We start from the raw sequence: 22,285 nt of genomic DNA on the forward strand, positions 1-22,285 counted from the left end.
CATCACAGAGCACTCACTGTCATCACAGAGCACTCACTGTCATCACAGAGCACTCACTGTCATCACAGAGTGCTCACTGTCATCACAGAGTGCTCACTGTCATCCCAGAGTGCTCACTGTCATCACAGAGTGCTCACTCACTGTCATCACAGAGCACTCACTGTCATCACAGAGTGCTCACTGTCATCACAGAGTGCTCACTCACTGTCATCACAGAGCACTCACTGTCATCACAGAGTGCTCACTGTCATCACAGAGTGCTCACTCACTGTCATCACAGAGCACTCACTGTCATCACAGAGCACTCACTGTCATCACAGAGTGCTCACTGTCATCACAGAGCACTCACTGTCATCACAGAGCACTCACTGTCATCACAGAGCACTCACTGTCATCACAGAGCACTCACTGTCATCACAGAGCACTCACTGTCATCACAGAGCACTCACTGTCATCACAGAGTGCTGACTCACTGTCATCACAGAGCACTCACTGTCATCACAGAGCACTCACTGTCATCACAGAGCACTCACTGTCATCACAGAGCACTCACTGTCATCACAGAGCACTCACTGTCATCACAGAGCACTCACTGTCATCACAGAGTGCTGACTCACTGTCATCACAGAGCACTCACTGTCATCACAGAGCACTCACTGTCATCACAGAGTGCTCACTCACTGTCATCACAGAGTGCTCACTCACTGTCATCACAGAGCACTCACTGTCATCCCAGAGCACTCACTGTCATCACAGAGTGCTCACTCACTGTCATCACAGAGCACTCACTGTCATCACAGAGTGCTCACTGTCATCACAGAGTGCTGACTCACTGTCATCACAGAGTGCTCACTCACTGTCATCACAGAGCACTCACTGTCATCACAGAGTGCTCACTGTCATCCCAGAGCACTCACTGTCATCCGAGAGCACTCACTGTCATCACAGAGTGCTCACTGTCATCACAGAGCACTCACTGTCATCACAGAGCACTCACTGTCATCAGAGCACTCACTGTCATCACAGAGCACTCACTCTCATCACAGAGCACTCACTGTCATCACAGAGTGCTCACTGTCATCACAGAGTGCTCACTGTCATCACAGAGCACTCACTGTCATCACAGAGTGCTCACTGTCATCACAGAGCACTCACTGTCATCACAGAGTGCTCACTCACTGTCATCACAGAGTGCTCACTGTCATCACGGAGCACTCACTGTCATCACAGAGTGCTCACTCACTGTCATCAGAGCACTCACTGTCATCACAGAGCACTCACTGTCATCACAGAGTGCTCACTCACTGTCATCAGAGCACTCACTGTCATCACAGAGCACTCACTGTCATCACAGAGTGCTCACTGTCATCACAGAGCACTCACTGTCATCAGAGCACTCACTGTCATCACAGAGCACTCACTGTCATCACAGAGTGCTCACTCACTGTCATCAGAGCACTCACTGTCATCACAGAGCACTCACTGTCATCACAGAGCACTCACTGTCATCACAGAGCACTCACTGTCATCAGAGCACTCACTGTCATCACAGAGCACTCACTCTCATCACAGAGCACTCACTGTCATCACAGAGTGCTCACTGTCATCACAGAGTGCTCACTGTCATCACAGAGCACTCACTGTCATCACAGAGTGCTCACTGTCATCACAGAGCACTCACTGTCATCACAGAGTGCTCACTCACTGTCATCACAGAGTGCTCACTGTCATCACGGAGCACTCACTGTCATCACAGAGTGCTCACTCACTGTCATCAGAGCACTCACTGTCATCACAGAGCACTCACTGTCATCACAGAGTGCTCACTCACTGTCATCAGAGCACTCACTGTCATCACAGAGCACTCACTGTCATCACAGAGTGCTCACTGTCATCACAGAGCACTCACTGTCATCAGAGCACTCACTGTCATCACAGAGCACTCACTGTCATCACAGAGTGCTCACTCACTGTCATCAGAGCACTCACTGTCATCACAGAGCACTCACTGTCATCACAGAGCACTCACTGTCATCACAGAGCACTCACTGTCATCAGAGCACTCACTGTCATCACAGAGCACTCACTGTCATCACAGAGCACTCACTGTCATCAGAGCACTCACTGTCATCAGAGCACTCACTGTCATCACGGAGCACTCACTGTCATCACAGAGTGCTCACTCACTGTCATCACAGAGTGCTCACTGTCATCACGGAGCACTCACTGTCATCACAGAGTGCTCACTGTCATCACGGAGCACTCACTGTCATCACAGAGTGCTCACTCACTGTCATCACGGAGCACTCACTGTCATCACAGAGTACTCCTTCTTTTTTCTTGGAACACTCACTTCCTCTTCATTACAGAGCACTCACCCTGTAGTTAGAGAGCACTCACTCTAACATTTTTATATAGGCCTCCCTCTGTTTTCATCCTGAACACGCCCTCTGGTGTCTGAGCACTCACTCAGTTGCCATTTCAAAACATGTAAACACTGTCCCTCCCCTTGAACTAAGAAGTCAAGGGCAGTGAGATCTAGCACTGTTCTTTTGACCACCTGAATAAAACTGTCTTAATTCCATGGGTGCCACTCAGGTGCTTCCTATGTCCCTAAAATTGTCACCAATAGAGACAGTATTGTCTCTTGTTCCCCTGTCCCCAGGTTCTGCTGTTATTTCTACTTGAATCTGTGGTCATTTCCTCATGGCTGGATCTCCTGAATTCTGACAACCACATGCTTCTCCTTGACCATACTGTAGTCTGCCATTACCCATTACAACTTAGACTTTTTTCTCCTCGAACACCTCTATCTCTGACTCACTTTTTCCCCCTTTTTATTTTATTCACTGCTTCAAGAGGAAGTAAGCTAATTTTTCATAGGTAAACAAAGGAATATATTTGAATTATATTGTCATTTCAAATGTAGAGTTTTATTTATAGTCACCTTTGATTTATTATCTTTGAAAGGGAGGGTGCACATAATCATAAAATGCACATAATTATTTGAACTTATTTATATTTTAATCAAACTCACCACCTCTCTGCCTATTATTATTCCCTCTTCAGTTGGATTATCAACTGAAAGCCAGCTGGGCAAAGGGAAAAAGAGAATACTAGCTTAATTCTAAAAGTGGACTAATCCACCTTGTAAAGAGCCAACAATCAATATATTTTATATATCAAAACACCCTACTAACTACTCTTGTCTAAGCAGTCAAAATAAAGACACACTTTGTATAGTACAGGTAAATGTCTCTTCCAGTATTTACCTCTATGTTCTGTCTCTATCAAGTCTCCTGCCGTAGGCAGGAGCAGAATAAAGACAGATAGTCCTAGGATCCCATGCCAAGTCTCATGCTGTACATAAAATTCTGCCTTGGTATAAAGTATAAGTTTTATTACCTACAAAAGTTCAATCTTGGTTTTGAGGTAGAGTTCACTTTATCTGAGCATGTCATGTATGCATGAGTATGACTTCTTGTCTATAGCTGTTCAGCATCATTTAATGTGAACCTTAAATCAAGTGTTGTGGTACAGGTTGGTTATTTGCAGTATATTACAAACACGCATTGATTAATTTCATATTTGGGGCTCAGAGTAGACCAGTTCAATCTTACAAACAGTCCCCAACATGACTCCTGCAGCCAGACTCGCACATGCAATCTTCTTTTCAATTCTAATTTTAATATTTTGTAATAGGCTATATGCATCTCATTTGTATTTATAAATGAGATCCGTGTGACTTAGAAGGCTGGACCACGTGTTAGCTATATATGCAGGACTCCAGCACTGGACATCAATAGACACCTACCCATTTCTCAAAGTCAAAGGAAGAGAGAAAAATTAGAAAGAAAAAAATGAAGGGGGCAGGTCAGGGGCTCAGGTTGCTCTTCTCCTGAAATTCAAAATGTTGGTACTTAAATTCAATACACTGAGGATAATTTTCAGTGGGTGGTTTCTAAAAAAATATTTGAATCACATGGGCAAGTTTTAGCATTAGTAAATAAATTATTTCTAACCTAAGGATAAGTGTATTTTTATTTTTTTAAAAAAGAAAGACTGCAAATTGTTTCTACTTAACAGGCAAATATATACTCCTTTTTTGGGCTCCTAGGTCACAAAAGGTGGTTATCCTGTCAGTGGCTGAGTTTTGAAACGTGTGACATGCACTTAGTTGTCAGTTCCTATCAGCAGCATTCAGGAATCAACATTACATCAGCAGCAAGAAACACCATTTGATGCTCCTTTTGAAGATAATTAGAGTTCCCTTTTGTTGCAAATAAGATGTAAAAGAGCTATAACTGCAGGAGAACGTGATTAAAGTAACCTCTATAGAACCCCATTATTCTAGACAGATTCCTTCAGATGCATAATTTTCCCATTTTAAGAAAACATAATGCATGCATATAAAATTCAAATTGTCGAGACACCTCTAACAAAAATTAGTATTCTATTAAGGCATTCTTAGTAGCTGGTTAACATGTAAAACTCTTTAAGAGTATTTTAATATAATCATGAAATAATAGTACGTGTCACCAAAGGTAAACATTTTACAGTGAGCGTATTCCTCAGACAAGATCCTTGGAGTGAACTGATTTATTTTAACTTAACGAAACTTTTGACAGATAATGGACGAGAACTTGTATCCCAAACACCCTGAATTCTTTGAAATAGCTATGTACATGATGAGCATTCATTGATTCAAGACTAAGGTGTTAAGTAGGTGTATCACCACTCACACACACATGCACAAACACACACACTGGTGCAGACCACTAACTGTTTAGACACTTAAATTGCATTTCTTTGCACCACTAAGGCACACATATTGTGTTCTTTTTTTTCCTTGCCAGTAGAAATAAGCCAAGGTAACTCATTTCAAATAAAATAGGAAGTGTGCATCAATATTCCATGAATCATAAAGTTTTCAGTAAATCATTGCTTTCAAAATATATAATTTTCTAAACACCATAGGAAAATACACCTTTAAAATAGCTCTTATCTCTCACTGCAGATTTTGACCCTTCCCAAGTACCAAGGATACACTCAACTACCCAGCATTCTACAAACTAGCTCAGCACCTGTTTGTCCATAGGTGCTCCAATTATTTAACAAAATATAAATGCTGTTTGAAAAAGCCAGAAGGTAGTGATTAGCAAATCCCACCAAGATTTCCCATATAGTGACCATAACTTTTGCAGCATGGTTATAATTATAAAATCAAACTCTTGGTTCACGCAGCTGGGGACCTCAACATCTAACAAAAATGTTATTAAAGAAGCTTACAAATGAATAATCCGTCTCAACAACTCCCAGCGGCTTTCACAGCAGGAACGTGGGGAAAGTTTTAAGGTAGGGAAACTGATTAGGATGAAAACAGTCTCTGTCAAGAGAATGGATTGTGCAGGGCTTCTCGGGAGAAAAATTTTCACCTGGAAAGAGACAGCATTGTGAGCCCTGGAGAAGTGGCTTGCAGGACACTGATCTTATTAAGAACAGATGCTAATTTGCACACTGTCTCCTGCTGAACTGGAAGCAAGTTTACCACTGGGTTTGTTAATTTACCCAGGACACCATTATCTTTGGTTGGACTTAATGTATCAGAGGAGAGGTCATTAACTGCTGGGCTCATGATTATCCAGCATGAATTACCGACAGGATAACCAAAATAGATTTGTCCTCCAACTTCGCGTCTCTTGATGTAATTTTCCTTCTGCTGTTATTTAATTTCTGTTTCAAAACTATATATATATATATGTGTGTGTGTGTGTGTGTGTGTGTGTGTATGCTATATATGTATATAAATGATATATAAAATCATTTGCACATATATATGACATCCACATGCCTTTTGCGAAAGACAGTACAATCATCCGTGTTCACAGTGAACAATGCTATTTTGAACTGGTCTCCAGACATTCGAAAATACTGAAAAAATTACTATTATAAACAACTCAGCTATCTCTGTCTCTTGATACAGTTGCAGGTAAAGAAAGTCACGGCCATGTGGGAACTGTTTAATCACAATGAAAAGAAATAATTACTATGGAATGCTTTCTATTGCCCATTAGTGTTTGTACTTCCATGGACAATTAAAATATTCACAGTGAAGTGGCCCTGAATCTAAACTCCCTGTGGCAAGCATTTTATTTTAATAATTTTAACCAACTATCAGTCATAGCTTTAAGCTTGTGTTCTATCTCACATGAACATTCTGTTTGGGTACCAAAAAAAAAAAAGACACTTCAAAACCCCTCTGGTACATTTATTTTAGCTTACAGTTCAATAAAATCGCTATGAACATTTATAAAAAGAACTGCCGAAATTAAAAGTTAAATGGCAAAGTGCATTCTTAAAAATATTTGTGGTTTCTGGTTAAATAAACACATTTTCATAAAGCCGCATGTTCAATCTATTTTATATAAATGGAACAAATCAACCAAAAATTCATTTACAATGTTTATAGCCTGTACGAGCCCATTTCTAATAGCAGGGAACACTTCTGTGTCTCTGCATGCTATCTATGCAAAGAGGGGAATTTTCATTTATTTAATGCAAATACTCGTACAAGGCAAACTCTTCAGGCATACACAGAGCTAGCTTCCTGGCAGCTTTGTGGCAATAAGACGATATCATGACATAATTGTCCAATACATAGAGTGCTGCCACCTCCGACTTCCTTGCAGCACAGTGTCCTGAAGAAAGAGGAAAACACAGGAAGTCTGACATATTTTTGCTGCCAGTTTCTAAGCTGTTTTGCTTATGAATGATTTAATTGCAATCTTGTCTTGCTGGACATTTATGACAATCTTGTCTTGTGAGCTGAAAAAATATAAAGGGATTTTTTTTCTTAAGCATAGACTAATAAAGAGGAAGTATATTGCATGCTGGTGGGACAAAGCCAACTGTCGAGGGCATAACTAGGAACAGAAAAAGAAGGAAATGGAATCAGGGCGCCAGGTCAAGACTTGGTTTCTATAAAGAAGTGGGCTTTTTACATGTGCAACCTTTGGGAGCACAGTCCTTGGTCACATGATTTTCCAAGGAAATTTGAATACTAACCATTAAAGCAGAAATTTTTGGACTCAAAAATCACTCTCAGTATAACCATCTCATTCTGTGCTAGATTTAAAAGGACGTATTGATGATGAGGTTTCCCACATGATGCGGTTTCTCTATTGCAGGAGATGTTAGGCAATTTTGCTGAAGTGAGTGCGTCTGAGTATTTATAGTAAATTGTGTTGGGAAGTTTATGAAATGATAGTTGTTTGTGTTTCTGTCTGGGATTCATTCTATGTATGCAACTCCTCCTCGGAGAAGGATGGTCCCAGCTCGGCACCTCCTTCCACATGCTTCTTTACTGATCTAGGTTTGGGTATTTTATAATAAATGGCACTTGGATTTTCAGTGGGTGAGAATCCATTCTAGACATAGGCAGTGCTGTGACTGGATGCTATGCAGTGCAGCATCCTGGCCCACAGTCAAGTCATTTTATCTCAAATTCATCTCTGGATACTCTCAAAGACCTCAAGGGTCAAAATGTTTTCCTTAAGAGAGGTTCTGTCGGATTGATTTGCAAGTGAGGGTTTAAGAGAAGTAGACTTTACATCATCCACTTCTGTAAGCTGGGAGCATTATTGCTATATTCACACACACACACACACACACACACACACACACCTCACATAGACCATAATGATACACAATCCATTGAAATACTTCATCTAGTGATATAACTATTACTGGAATAATTTGATCCATTGGTTCTCATCATGTCATTTTAGAACCCAAGACTGACATGCTTGAGAGTCATATCTCCACTTAGAATTTTGATTCCTTTTTCAGAGCTCTGAGGAACACACACAACACGTCAGCATGTGCTCTAACGCTGAGGCCCTTTGTTTCCTTCTTAGGTATTTTGACTTCAGTACATCTCAGCAAAACCTCAGCTATTATTCCAGTTGCTTGACTAATTGAGTGTCTTAAGCATTGGAGTTCGAAAGAAGAGCTCTCCTCTTCTTCTAGTCTTAGTTTATCAATGTATGTAACATTTAATTAAATTATGTAATTACAAAATAAGAACAGCTGACATAATCAGATTTGGGAGCAAACACAAGTAGCTTATCCAAACAGAGGCTCACCTGTGAGAAACACACTGACTAAGGGAGTAGACCCCACAGCACGCGACAGTGACATCTGCCTGGCCTTGGACAGAACCAGCTAATCTACAGGTGTGTAGGTGGAATTAGAATAGAAACACCTCACTACAGTAGATGGTTTAAGGCACTTACTTTAGAATAATGTAGTGTTCAAAGTCAGCATTACTGTGAGCATCAATCCTTGTTGCACAATAGCAAGCCAGACAGGAGAGATGGCAGCAACTTCACTCTGAATACGTGATACATCCAGGATATCACAGTATTCGACTGTCAGATATTTGCTAAATTTTCGACCAAAATAGCACAATACAGGAAAAGTTGGGGGGGGGGGAGTCTAGTTTCTTCTTTTGGTCTGGATAAACTATAATAAGAAGAACGAATAAATTCAAGAACTTGGGTTGTGCATCTTGATTAACTGAAAAGCTCATGAAATGATAATGTTTTCACTAAAGAGTAAACAGGACACAGCAAAAAAAAAATTAATCTTGAATTTTGTAGGCAAATGGATGGAGTTAGAAAACATCATTTGGAGTGATGTAACCCAGCTACAGAAAGACAGTTATCACATGTACTCACTCATAAGTGTTTTTTAAACAAAAAGCAAAAAAAAAAAAAACTAGCCCACAAATCACAATCCCAGAGAACCTAAACAACAATGAGAACCCTAAGAGAGACATACATAGATCTAATCTACATAGGAAGTAGAAAAAGACAAGATCTCCTGAGTAAATTTGGAGCGTAGGGATCTTGGGAGAGGGTTGAAGGGAATGGGAGAGATAGGAAGGGGAGCAGAGAAAAATGTAGAGCTCAATAAAAATAATAATAATAAGTAAAATAAAAAAGAGTAAACAGGAAGGCTACTAAGAACTGATTATGTTAGTCTGAATTATTTTTAACCAGAATGATCCAGGATGAAAAGACATCTCATAGGAAACACCTTTGGTCACAGGGCCACCCCATATCCAGGAAAAACAACACCCTAGAAAAACACCAAGGTAAGGGGTTCATGGTAAGGGCTAAGAGACACAGCGATCTCTCTTCCAGATGACAATCTTTCAGGGTGAATGTATGGCAGCCAGATGTTTTCAGCAATTGCAGTGATGTAGAGAAGTAGTTCACTAAGCTATCTACACAGAGTGCTTTTTTAAAAAAAAAAATGTGGGCCCCCTTTTGATGTAATAAGTCAGCCTCAAAGTGGTGGAATCTTGAACTTTCTTCCTTGAGTGCCTATGTGCTTGTGACCCCCATGCAAGCTTTTATTCCTTTCTTTTTCTGTAATGCAAATAAATGTATATGCTCAATATATGAACATATACATGCACAGCATGCTTCTAAATGCTTTATCTTAAAAAATTATACCCATATCTTTTGCCTCACAAAACACAACTGTCCTGAAGGGCAGGGACATACCAGGTTGTCATCAATGAACTCACCTGGATTCTAGATTCAGCCTACTAATACCAACAAACAAGTTTATTCCATAATTTTCTGCTTTGGCATTTTCCAGCCAAGCCAAAACTCCCTTCTTTCCACAACCCCAGCAAAACTGGGACTAATTTGTTCCTTGAAACAAACACCTTTTGCCTTTGTCACTCTGTGACAAAGATTGCTGTCCTTACCAGGCACTTCCACGCAGAGTGGCTTACTTCTTGATTATCCCTGCAACTGCATTGCCAGCGCGTGCAAAGAATGGTTCTTGATTTATTATCAGATCACCTGCAAGGTATTGTGACTGGGTAATTTCAGACAGTACCCTATATTTTTTCCAGTACTGTAGGCTAGAGTATCTGGATGCAGAGTGTCCTTCTTTAACTTCATAGTAACCAGTGTTCTGCGAATCCTGTTTCATCAGATACCACTTTTGAGACGAAAGTTTCCTCTCTTACCCATCCTGTTATACCCAGTTTCTCAAAGGGAAACACCTGGCAGGCATTAGCATGGTCATTTATAACAGAGAGGCAGGCCAGGAGATTCCAGAGATCGGAAACAAGTGTGGAGGAAGAACGGAGCGTGCAGAGGACAAAAGAAGAGAGCGGGCAGAGGAAGGAAGGGAGACATCCACGCTGGAAGTCGGCTTCCTTCCTGGCCTGTCTCGCTGAAGCTTCTCCATCTGGTTCAGGCCAGAATTCACTTTCATCTCGACTCCTCCCTTTTCCCACCTCTCTCCATCTCCAACCATCAGGGCTTTCAAGAAAAATGTGGAGCCAGCTTGCTTCAAGGGCTAGCATTTGGCATAGGGCAACCGTGGCTGTAACCACGCAGAAACAGGAGTAGAAACCACATGTGCTGCCCACTGCAGAAACAGCTACACTGGGTGGAATAACCCGGAAAGCATGATCTCGGCACACTCAGACCTCAAAGAATGAGACAAGACACCACCTGGGAAGCTAGCCTGAGCTTCCTGTATCACGGACACTGGGTGCATCTGAGTACAATATGACATTCGGGGACAGCGCGAGTTGGGGTTAGGATCCCAGGTTTGTGTCTAGGATAGGTAGACATCATCCCAAGTATGGGGCGTTTCTTCTGAGCTGCTGACACACTGAGATTAGTCTTTGCCCTGGTACGAATTAGAAATGCCTAGTTGGCAGTTCTTGTGTCCAGATAAAGGATGTGCCCCCAAACATATGAGCAAATGATGACCAGAGATAGGGGTCTGTTTAAAAATATGAGCCAATTTAAATATACAAAACCTACTGCCGTGAGGATGAGGGCCCAGGAGTGAGGACAGAGACTGCAGTGTGCACCCTTATTGAGCAGGCACCCTGGGAATCTCAGCTCTGGAAGACAGGCAATTCGGCTCTAAAAAAGACAGGGTTCTTGTCGTTGTACTTCACAGACAAATGTCAGGACTCCAGCCAGGTGATGCATGCATGGATTGCTTCATATGTCAGTGGCGCCCCTCCCACCTACAGAGAGGTGCCCATTGCCTGTGCAAAAGCTGCATCATGTCAGGGCACCTGATCAGAGGGCAGAAAGAAACCTGGAGCAGTTTTAAGTTAAAAAAAAAAGGGGGGGGGAGCCTGAGCAAAGAAGAAGCCATCAAAATTTTTACATATCACACACACACACACACACACACACACACACACACACACACACAGTAGATAGGGGCACTCATTTAATTTCTCTCTTCTCTGAATCTATTCACCACCACACATTTTTTTTCTGTCTTCTCACCTTCTGCATCCATCCCTGAATAAATTCCAACCATACACAAACAAGGAAACATTAAGCAAACCAATTGGCTCCCTACACGCTCACTAAATTGGGTGTAAGCACCCACTTTTCTGACCCCGTTCTGCATTTGCATAAGGGAGAGCAAGTTTAATTGCCCCAGTCCCACAGCTATGTTGACATATTTCCCAATGATTGCATAACTTCCCCCACATCCTTTGCTCAGAAGAAATGTTTATCAAAAGCGTGGACACCGACAGGACGGCATCATTAGCCCAGCTCTGAGCTGGAGGCATTGCCGATTTGTTGAGAACGATCTTAACTGTAGTCACAGATCGGATGCTTCCTGACACATTGCTCCTGTGAAGGTGGTGCAAAGAAACTATAGAATAAAAGGGTGAAAATGGCGTGGTGGAAGGGGCCCCAGATATTGGAGCTGCAGTGGGGAGGGGCAAGCTGGGGATATATTCTCGAATTATCACAGGACTAACGATGAAGAAGCGATTTTGAGTTCATCTCCATTCAGGAATGACCATTTATTTAAGGTGTGGATGTGGAAATCAAGCACAAAGAGACTACACTGCAGTGACCTTTCTTCTGGAGGCAGGAAAAAAAATGATTTCAATGTGGCTAAAACAGTTGTGGAGGAAGGAAAGGGGGCAGAAGGCTTACTGCGTTGCAACTTTTGAAGGTCAAACAGTCAAAAGCTGTAGCAGATGAGCCCATGACCTTTGCAAACAATGGTATGAAGGGACTTACATCCTTCATTCCAGCATGAATGCTTCAGTAATGTTGAGTCACGGTAAGCAAGCACCAAAACCACTGGTTCTCAAAAGCAGGGACCCGGAAGACACCCTACGAGGTCTAAATGAGATTTAACTCACCATAGAAGGTATCATATTTGGCAGGAGAAATGTGACAAATTAAGATAATTTAAAAATCAGGATCAACTTTAAAAATGCATGTTTCGAGGCACACAAGCAGGAAATGAATAGGAAGTTTAAATAGCTTATAAACATTTCAGCATTAAACATAAAATCATCCATTTTTTTAAAAAAAGATGTTGGTTTCAATATACAGAAATAGTAAATATGTAAATAAATAATCTATAGACTTTGATTAGCTGTGATGAAGACAATACACACAATAATGGGAGAATAAACAGGTGTAGCTTTTTGGAGGACAATTTGGAAAAAAAGACTAATGTTATATGCATTTCTTTACTTTTATAAATACAAATTTGACTTTGAGAATATATTTAAGTTTGCAATGAAGATAAGCAGAGTCCAGAGATTTCTCGGATAACTCATGCATGCCCAACATCTTCAACTTCCGTACCCTACAGCAGAATGCTCCACATTTAACATCAGTGAACATACAATAACACATCACCAACAGTCGACAGTTTGCACTAGGATCCCAGGTATGGTAGAGCCTGTGGGATGGAGGAGATGCATAGCCCCCATAGGCTCGTATATTTGAATGCTTGGCCACTAGGAAGTAGCACTATTGGGAGGTGTGGCCTTGTTGGAGGCAGTGTGTCACTGGAAGTGGGCTTTGAGATTTCAAAGGCTCAAGCAAGGCCTAGTGTCTCTCTCTTCCTGATGCCACCTGAGCTGGATGTAGAACTCTCAGCTAAAGCTCCAGTACCATGTCTGCCTGTGTAGCTCCATGCTTCCTGCCATGACAACAATGAACTAAACCTCTGAACTGTGAACTAGCCCTGATTAAATAATTTCCTTTATAAGGGTTTCCATGGTTACTGTGTCTCTTCACAGCAATAGAAACCGTAACTAAGACAAAAATCATCCCTTCACGTAGTATCATATTCCTAAGAATATCCTATGCTTTACCTAATCATCTTTTAATAATCTGTAATTCCCAGAAAACACTGGTCCTTCTATTGTTTCCATGGTTTTGTCTTTTCCATGTGGTTTGAATGATATCATGTGTAGCTTTTTCAGATTACTTTTCTTTAGCAAGAGTTTGCATTATCTAGGTCTCTTCATGGCTTGAAAACTCATCTCTTTCTAGCACCGAGAGTAACATCCCATTGCCTGCATGCCCCATACTTTATAAAACTCACACCCGCTGAAGGACATCTTTATCACTTCCATATCTACATGGGAATTAGAAAAAGACAAGCTCTCCTGAGTAAATTGGTAGCATAGGGATCTTGGGAGAGGGTTGAAGGGGAGGGGAGAGGCAGGGACGGGAGCAGAGAAAAATGTAGAGCTCAATAAAAATCAATTTTAAAGGATATGATTTATTTACAGTTTTTACTTATGTGTATGTGTATACATCCACACAAGTTTATGCCAGGCTTTTATGCAGGTCCCCAAGGAGGTGACAGGGCATCAAATTTTCTGGAACTGGAGTTATAGGCAGTTGTGAGCTTCCTGATGTAGGTGCTGGGAACTGAATCCTTGTCCTTGATCAAGCAATAAGTACTCTTAACTGCTGAGCCACCCCTAGTGTTCATTTTCTGAGATTCAGCATTCTTCATTTAAAGAAAAGAAAAACTAAACAAACAGAAATTAAAACAAAGACCAAATAAGAGGAAAGATCGAGGAATCATGACGACTTGTTTAATGGCAAAACATTTTATGACAAAAACCATAAACGTATTTTATGACAAAGTACATCTGCAGGAGCCAGTGTCGCTTTGTAAAATCTCCATGGAGAAACTTGTATCCTACTGGAGGCACAGGTCTCAGTCTCCCACCACTTGATACAACAGAGGTTCAAGAAAAGTCTTAGTTCTGTGTTTCAGGGAAGCAAGAGCCCACCTTGGTTCTGCTGTGGAGTACTTGGAAGCAACAGTACACAGCCCCTGCTGTGGGAGCAGCTCCCAACTGGGATGAAGTCGCTGAGACTTCTATAGAAGTTACACATCCCCGCAGAAGGGCTGAGAAAGATCTGAAACACGAACTGTTCTATATAGCAGGGACATCTCTTTAAGAGTATAGTTTTTATAAACTGATGAACTGGAACTACATTCTAGCACCAAGATCTGTATCCCAGCAACAAATCGGGCTTGTGAAATATCACCTAAAGACTTTGCCCTAAAGTACTTTACAGGCAAGATCAAAGTCCCCTGTTTGTCTAACTCTTGTCTCCTCCCACAGAAAAGATCTTATAAAGAAAGGAAAAATATTATCATTTTAAATTAATTTAGCACTCTGAAGGTGCTAAGTGCTCTTCAGAATAATATATTCAAAACAACACATGGAAATAATAAATGTCTTTTCTGCTTATTCCTCCCTGAGGCAAAAGTTTGATTTTTTTTTCCTTCATGGGTATCTGCATGACCTGTTGTTTCTAGGTGTCTGCAACATATGGTATACAGCATTCTCTAGTTACTGAACAACTAAATCGTTGATGTGAAAACGCTTGCATTATTTTATTTTTAAAAGTTGCTTATGTTTCCTCTCTAGTGTCAGGGTTGGTGGCGTTCTTTTGGTTGTTTTGTTTGTTTCTTTAATACACCCATATGCAACAACAATAATAAAAAGAGGCCATGAATTTGAAAGAGCAAGGGCTTGGAGGGAGGAAAGAAAAGGATGGAATTATATAATTAAATTATCCAAAATACTGTGATTATTTTTAGGGTGATTATTTATTTTATTGGACAGCTGGAGGCAACCTGAAATAGCTTACCAAGAAGAGAGGAAGTCAGGCTGTGAGAACTTTGTCAATTAAGCGTTTGCCTCTTCAAATGCAAGGATCCGCATTTCACTCACAGAATCTAGTTTTGGGGAAAAAACTGGTTAAAGGTGCTTGTTTCTGGTCAGCCTTGTAGAAGTAATTTTGATGAGCAGGGAAGAGGTGATTGGGTATGATAGGGATATTCTCAAGAACTAAAATATACATATGCATGGAAATCATTTTATATAAATGTGTATAGTAAAAACAATTACTAAATAAAAATTCTGTGCTTGGTACCTCATGTTTGTCTTTCTAACCCTGGAGAGGTGAAGAGAGGCAGATTCATAGGACTCTCACGAGAGAGCCTAGTGACTTCTTTATTCGTGAGCCTGTCTCAAAAATAAACATAGTTCTCATAATATTTAAAGAGTACATGGTGCCTGAAGAATAACACTGACATCTAAGTTTGGCCTCTACATATGTGTATATATACACACATACACACACACACACACAGACACACACACACACAGACACACACACGGACACACACACACACACGGACACACACACACACACACACACACACACAGACACACACACACACACACACACACGGACACACACACACGGACACACACACACACACACGGACACACACACACACACACGGACACAGAGAGAGAGAGAACAAGACAAAAGATAGTGAGCTCCTAAACAATGAAAACCTGTTTTTAAGATGAACTTCTGGAGACAGAGAGGACAAAGAATTGGTTCCAGGCAGCTTCTTCTATAACCACAAGAGCCCACAAGGTAATTTCTATCAGTCACAAAACATAGTTTCTATCACAGAGGAAGTCATGCTTTCACGCACTTAATCGTCACTGATTTGCTTACAGATTTCAAGACTTAAGTCACAATTCTTAATCAATTAACAAAATACATAATAATAAACAGCTCTGTGTTCCTAAGAGGATGTGAGATGTCAGTTTTAGGAGGCAGAATCTCCTCACACCCAGGAGAGGCTGCAGGCCAGAGGAGGTGCGGTGCATTGTACACTATGGGCAAAGATGTAGAGAAGCCATTCATTTCCCCCTTCCGATGGTCCCCAAACACAAATCTACAAACTCACCCTAAAAACTGCCTCGAGTGAATACTAGTATTTCTAAGCCACCACCAAAACTGTGATAGCATCTCAACCTCCTAATCCACCCCATTCCCCACCGATCCAGCATGGGGCTAAGGTTCCACAACAGACCTCTTACTGGCACATTGTTTCCCTGACATGTAGACTGTTTATCTTAAATATACATCTCCACCTCTTTTCAGAACAAAAGAAACAGTTGTTTGGGTCCATTGCTTTGTTCGAGCAGCAGCGTGTACAGTGAGATGGAGAACCTGTCCTTTCCAGCGTGTTAAATTCACACTGCAGCCTGTCGCTGCGATCTCAACACCTGGGAAGATTCCCTTGTCAAAGGAATGGCATGAATTTGTAAACGACGTGTCAAATCGTATATTAATAATAATGCTTAGGGTACGTCTTTGTCAGCGTACCGGGAAATGCGCACTCATGGTCACCTGGTCTTCTTGTCTTGATTTGCTGCTTTAAAATTTATCACTATTGTACATCATGATTGTGTGTGTAGGATGCAAGTTTGGGAAAACTGGAGGATGACTTTGCCCAGTTACTTCTCTGCTTCTACCTTCATGTCAACTTTGGGGACTGACTGGGGCCACCAGGCTTTCGTGGCAAGTACCCTCACACACCCATCTCATCCTTGTCCCCTAACTCTAATTTTGTGTTTTTGCTATGTAATATAATTATTACAGGAATCCCTGATGCCTTGCTCTCAGGGGAAGTCTTTGCTGCAGTCACATACTCTGAACAAAAGTTTAACAATATAGTGGAATGGGAAGAGCAAGAAAGAAAATCTGGGTCCTGAATAGTCTGCTGCCTTCCAGCTAACTTTTACATTCATACTGCGTGGGCTGGGTGGTTGTGTCAAGCATGGGCTGTTTGTAGCCTGTTCGTGGCAGCTGCTGCAAAAGTGATTTCATATCCTGAACCTTTCCTATTGACAGACAGGTACATGCCCTTATCACACACTGTATCTAAGGGGCTTCCCCGAGAAAAGTAAAGAAATCGTCTCTGAGTGCACAGTTATGGTACTGAACCAACCACCCTTTGAATAATGGTATTCGTCATCAGCTTAAAAAAAATAAACAGTCCAGCACCTAAGCATTTATATATATTTATGTATGTATATATACATGTGTGTATACATATATGTGTGCATATGTGTCGCATATATATATAGTGTATGAAAAATAAGTTTTTCTTTAATCTTTATAATATATGAAATGTGTTTGAATAAAATCTAGTCCCATTCCTTCCCCACAACTTCTTCCCTATCTCTTCTACCGCTTTCCCCTACCAATTACATACATATATACATATATATATGTAAAAATAGCTATATTTTTTTCTAGCCCAAGTTATTCTAACTTTACAAAACGTAGCCATTTGCACCTGGCAGATCTTTACGAAACCTCACAACTAAGCAAACAAGAGCATTGTCTCAGTGTCACAGAGACACAACAGCAAGACTGGGGTTGTCTGCAGACACACGGATGTGTGCTCCTGTATGATGCTCACTATCACAACAGAGCCCTGCTGTAGTCTGAAGTCTGGTTTCACTCCCTGGGTGTGCTGCTTCCCCTTCAGCTCTAAGGGTGGACCTAGGGCCAGTCGGGCCCTCCCTCTCTAAGAGTCAAGGGTTCTCATGCCTCATCAAGGTGAGAGGAGCTCACTCTGTGGGAGACAAAAAGAAAAAAAGCACCAACACTTGCTGGGTCCCCCTACTGTTTAAGAAATGCCTCCCTGCTCTTGGAAAGAAAAAAAAAAGATCAAACCATTCAAAATCCCAGTGTGGATGGGGGAAGAGCTCATGAAGACCCCCTCCTAGCTGAGAAGCTGTTGGCAGTTTGTGGCTGCAGGGATGAAGGTCAGTTATCTTCAGGGACTCAGGCCCCAAGAGGCCACCCATGCCCCTTAGATGTCCTACACCCTTGCTCATACAGAAGCCACTAACTGGATGCAGAGGGTATTTTATTTTAAGCACATGTAATTGGGAGGAGAAAGTGGTGGGAGACAGGAAAGAAGTTGTGAGGAAGGAATGGGTAGATTTTATCTAAACACATTTTATGTATATATTAATATTCAATAAAAATTTATTTTTCATACAATATTTTTGATCATGTTTTTTCCAGCTCCTCCCTATCTCCTTACCCACTCAATTTCATTTTCTTTACCCTCCAAAAACCCAAAGATTTTGTTTGTTTTGAAAATATTTTGAGAGAGAGAGAGAGAGAGAGAGAGAGAGAGAGAGAGAGAGAGAGAGAGAGAGAGAGAGAACAGTTCCCACTTTCCTGCTGTTCCTCAGCTCTGGCACAGGAACCTGGTTCTCTTTAGGTTAATGATTCGACACACCTGAATAAAACATCTTTGTTAAGGCCCCAGCCCTTGCTCCTCCAGCCTGTAAAAATGAAGATTCCAAGATCATTCATTCCAAAAGCTTTCCACTCTCACCTTTAGAGCTGGTGAACTGGGGAGAAGGGATGAGCATAAGTTCACACAGCCATTTTCTGAGGAAACAGTGAGGAAAGCATTAGGCCTCTTGAACCAGATGCTTTGACTCTCTTATCTGTTGTGATTCCCGAAGGTAAGGCATCTTTAACATTGACATATTTATCTTGAAGAGGCAAGAAATATTTGATAGAGTGCAGATGAACATATATCAGCATACCCAGTGGGTTTATTTTCTTCTCCATAAGATGAACAAAAACCCAGAATTGAAAAAAAAATTCACAAAACAAACAAACAAAGAACAACAAAGAGAAGTTTTAAAAAATGTTCTATAAAATAACCATCTCCAAGCCTTGACCTCCCTGGTTTATGACGGGCTCTACTTGCTTCTTGCTAACTGCTCCCGCTGCCGGGGATCCTGCAGCAATTTTAATTCTTCCATTACACCCAATACTTCCTCTCCACTGGACTCAAGTGTGACATTTCATCATTCATTTGCAGAGGCAAAAGGTAGTACAGATAGTCATGGTGACAACCACCAAGCAACAAGGCACAAGACACTCCTCACTTGCTGCTCACTATGTAGAATGTAGACCCACTCCACCCATTAAACCTGAAGGCCATGGGATACTGCTCTGCCTCTGTTTAACATGCCTGTTGAAGATGTAAAACATGTCTAATACTGCTGTTTTTATGTGAAACTATTCAGAAAAGTCGTCTGGTCCATGGGGAACAGAAGACAGATTTGTTATGACACAAGGTGGCAGTAGGAAGTATTCATTTTGTTTAGTCCAATGGCATTTGGGTGACCTTTCCATCAGCAAGACCCTGCCTAAGTGCAGAATGCAATACACTGTGGCCCCTTAAAATAGGTAAATGCTCATTGTGCAAAGCTAAGAGGGAGAAGGGGTAAAAGAAAAAAAAGAATCCATGGACTTCTTGGAGACAGACAAACCAGGAAAGCACATAAGGAAATGACCAGAATGTATATAAACGCTAAGTGATACAAGGATACAAGATACTGTCTAGACACACATTGCTATAAACATTAATGCAATATTTGAGAATTATGACAATTAGAAATCTCCACACACCATGTTTGTTTATTATGTGCCTTTATAGTGAACTCCAGATTTTCCTGTTTAAAAGAAAAAATCAAGTTATTACCAAGTGAAAGACAAAGGGCCCTTACTGACAAATGTACTAATTTCAAAGTCCCGAAGTAGACCAAAGCAGAAAATAAATTGAGGTTCAATGACTCAGTTCACCAAGTAACAGAAGCTTTGTTGAAAATGGATGTATCAGACCTCAGCGTGCTGAAGGAAAACTGACACAGTCAACATGATGGACTCACAGGGGCACCAGTCCGTAACGTATGTAATTGAGAAGTTTTTGATTGTTAAAGAATACTTCATGTAGCAATGAAAATAACAGGCAATTCCTTGACATAATATATGGGAAGCTTATTTCATTTTTATGTGCTATGTGTGTTATTAATTATATTATTAATATTAAAAATGTAATACCACACTAATCAAGGTCTCCTTCTCAACAAGTCAGAATTAAATAAATGCTGTTAGGCCCAGATCACAGAGTCCCCTAAAATCAACTAGGAGACTGAGTCCTGTATGTAAAAACAAAGAGCCTTTATTTGTATACAAGTTTGCAAGCTCAGTCTCTCCACCTAGCCAGGATTGGGGTGATAGTTAGAGTTGGGTTTTTATAGTAGCAAAGGTGGGGGTGGGGAATTTCTAAGGTTCAGGACCTCTGATTGGCTGACATTTGTCTAGGGGTGTCCTGGTGAAAAGGGATGGGTGTGTGCTGGCAGGTGATCCTATCTACAATGGTTAGAATGTTTGGAATTTCCTTTGGATGGTCTGTTCCTAGGTGGTACCTGGGTAGTCTCAGTTTGTGGTCTTTCTTGGAACCAAGTATTGCCTCCGGGTAAACTACTGAGACTCAGGCTTCTGTTGAGCTTGTCACGGCTGGGTCCTACGTTTCCCCCTTTACAAGTACCAATGTCAGAACCCTATGGGTTCAAGGAGATAGTATTGGGACCTAAGAACCATTAGTTAACAATTTTTTTCTAGGGTAGTGGCCATCCTACCAGGCCCTGTAGCTCTGATCTTTAAGTACAAACAAATTATAATTAGAATCCTGAATGTCTTTTTTGGTTCTGTGGTTCTGCATAAAGAACCAAAGTGTCTTCTTATTGCAGAACCATTTTAGTTAATCAATTCATTAATAGACAACTCCAGGCCTACTTTTTTGATGGGAGGGGTATGTCACTAGGCATTATAGGTAGCCATTTTTGTCTCCCGTGCCAGAGAGTTCCCCTTTGTCTCAGCATTTCAACCTATTCTGGGCAGGGAGCATGGGATGACGTGTTCCTTTCGCAATTACTTCAAGCTGACATTGGGGCATTGTTATCAGGGCCCAAGAAGGCTTATAAGCATTTATATCCTCAGATCTTCATATATCTTAAAACATTTTTTTTTACTCAAGTGAACTAGTAGCTTTAGAAAAAAGCAAGGCTATATCATACAACAAAAGTATATATGTTCATTGTTTGTAATAGCCAGAACCTGGAAACAACCTAGATGCCCTTCAACAGAAAGAATGGATGAAGAAAGTATGGAATATATACATATTAGAGTACTACTCAGCAGTAAAAAACAATGACTTCTTGAATTTTGCATGCAAATGGACCGAAATAGAAAACACTATCCTGAGTGAAGTAAGCCAGACCCAAAAAGAGGAACATGGGATATACTCACACATATTTGGTTTCTAGCCATAAATAATGGACATTGAGCCTATAATTCGGGATCCTAGAGAAGCTAAATAAGGAAGGAGAACCCAAAGAAAGACATATAGTCATCCTCCTGGAGATTAACTTTCATCAGGCGATGAAAGCAGACAGTGACAAAGACCCAAATTAGAACACCAGACTGAAATCCCAAGGTCCAAATCAGGAGCAGGAGAGAGAGCACGAGCAAAGAACTCAGGACCATGAGGGGTGCACCCACATACTGAGACATTGGGGATCATCTGTCGGGAACTCAACAAGGCCAGCTGGACTGGGTCTGAAAAAGCATGAGACAAAACCGGACTCGCTGAACATAGCGGACAATGAGGACTGCTGAGAAGTCAAGATCAATGACACTGGGTTTTGATCCTACTGCACGTACTGGCTTTGTAGGAGCCTAGGCAGTTTGGATGCTCACCTTACTAGACCTGGAAGGAGGTGGGAGGTCCTTGGACTTCCAACAAGGCAGGGAACCCGGACTGCTCTTTGGGCTGATGAAGGAGGGGGACTTGATTGGGGGAGGAGGAGGGATATGGGAGGCGGTGGAGGGGAGGAGGCAGAAATCTTTAATAAATAAATAAATAAATAAATAAATAAATCAAAGCTTTAAAAAAAGAAAAAAGCAAGGCTAGATGGATGGATAGATAGATAGATAGATAGATAGATAGATAGATAGATAGATAGATAGATAGATAGATGATAGATAGATAGATAGATAGATAGATAGATAGAGATAGATAGATAGATAGATGATAGATAGATAGATAGATAGATAGATGATAGATAGATAGATAGATGATAGATAGATAGATAGATGATAGATAGATAGATAGATAGATAGATAGATAGATGATAGATAGATAGATAGATGATAGATAGATAGATAGATAGATAGATGATAGA

This window comes from Microtus pennsylvanicus, chromosome 2, assembly GCF_037038515.1.
Source record: "Microtus pennsylvanicus isolate mMicPen1 chromosome 2, mMicPen1.hap1, whole genome shotgun sequence".
Taxonomy (NCBI): Eukaryota; Metazoa; Chordata; class Mammalia; order Rodentia; family Cricetidae; genus Microtus; species Microtus pennsylvanicus.